The following is a 1,568-nucleotide window of genomic DNA, read 5'->3' as shown; positions in this document are numbered from 1 at the left end:
GGTTAATACATCTTTGTTTTTCTTTATAATTTTGCAGACTATGGATTCCCAAACAGTATAGCCTAGTTTTGCCTGATCCTGAGCTGCATATAAAAGGAATGCATTTTTTCTGAATCTGGATTTTTTCCCACTCTGTATTATGTTTGTAATACAGGTACAACAATACAGGTATGTTTGGCCCCCGAGGTTGTTTCAAACTTGGTGTTGTCTCTTTTTTCATTTTGTCATTTCTGTGGGAATGCGGTGGCGCCGTGTTATATTTCATTTTGCCCCTCACCATTACTAATGAATTGACTCTTTTTTCATGTTTATTGCCACTCAGATACTGCTTTTGTTTGTTTGTTTTGTGATATGGTAGTTTGAGATTTTGCCAATTTCTGTTTTATTGTGTTGTCTTTTCTTCTTGATTTGTCAGAGTTGTTCTATATTCTGAATAACAGAGCCATTTTGGATATAAGCATTGCAAGGATCTTTTCCCATTCTTGGGGGTTCTTCTCATTCTATTTAATAGAATCTCTTAGAAAAATAATTTCTTAATCTTAATATGACCCAATTTATCAATTTTGTCCTTTGTAAGTAGTATTCTTTAAATCCTCTTAATTTTTTTCCTACTCCAGAGTCATAAAGATGTTCTGTTTTCTAAAAGCTTTTATGGATTTACCTTTCATATTTAGAACTAAAATCCATCTATAATCAATTTTGAGTATGGAATAAGGTATATGCAAAGATACATTTTTTCTTATGAATATTCCGTTCACCCAATATAATCTGTTGGATAAACCATTCTTTTCCAACTTGCCCTGCAGCACCGCCATGGTCATAAACCAAATGATAAAGTATATGGCATTACTATGTGATGTCATGTAGAGATCACCTTGATGAGGAGGTAGATTCAAAGTGCACTTCAAGGCAAGCCATTTCAGATACCAAGCTAAGCAGTCTGAGTGAGTTTTATTTAATCAATGAAAACACAAAGTGAGAAGCAAAAGGAAAGAGAAAAGGGAATGAATTAAAATTTTTTTTTCTTTCACTTTTTTAAATTACTGCATCAGAGTTATACATAACACTGGAGTTCATTTTGACATAATTATACAGGCTTTGAATATAATTTCTCCAATTCTGTCCCCAGCGCTTTGCCTTTCCCTCCCCTCCTCTCTCCCCTGTTCCCTTTCCTCTGCTGGTCTTTCTTCTATTTTCTCATAGTTCTTTTTAAATTAGAACTTTTTAAATGTATATCTCTGCTTTATAGATATACATAAAGGTGAAGTTCACTGTGGTATATTCATACACACTCACGATAGTTTGGTGGATATCATTCCAGTGTTCCTCCCTTTTCCCACTGCTCCTCCCTGCTTCTCACTCCCCTCTTCCTCCACTCCCCTAATCTTTCTTCCATTTTCATGGGATGCCCCACCACTACTTTTTCCCCTTATTTTGGTCTAGCTTCCACACATGAGAGAAAAAAAAAAACTGCAGAACACTTGGTGAATTTGCATGTCATCCTTGCACAGGGACCGTGCCCGTCTTCTCTGTATGTTTCAATTCTGGTATATGTGCTGCCAAGGCAA

The 1,568-nt window shown here is 35.8% G+C and overlaps 1 non-coding gene across 1 annotated transcript; it reads right to left on the bottom strand.

Moving 5' to 3' along the window:
• Positions 1–1,466: 1,466 nt before the first annotated feature.
• Positions 1,467–1,568, bottom strand: LOC114102584 (U6 spliceosomal RNA). The gene has a single exon (XR_003584536.2). It is a non-coding gene; the product is annotated as a U6 spliceosomal RNA (small nuclear RNA).

The sequence above is a fragment of the Marmota flaviventris genome, chromosome 12, assembly GCF_047511675.1.
Source record: "Marmota flaviventris isolate mMarFla1 chromosome 12, mMarFla1.hap1, whole genome shotgun sequence".
NCBI classification, from domain to species: Eukaryota; Metazoa; Chordata; class Mammalia; order Rodentia; family Sciuridae; genus Marmota; species Marmota flaviventris.
This window is presented reverse-complemented; position numbering and strand designations above follow the sequence as displayed.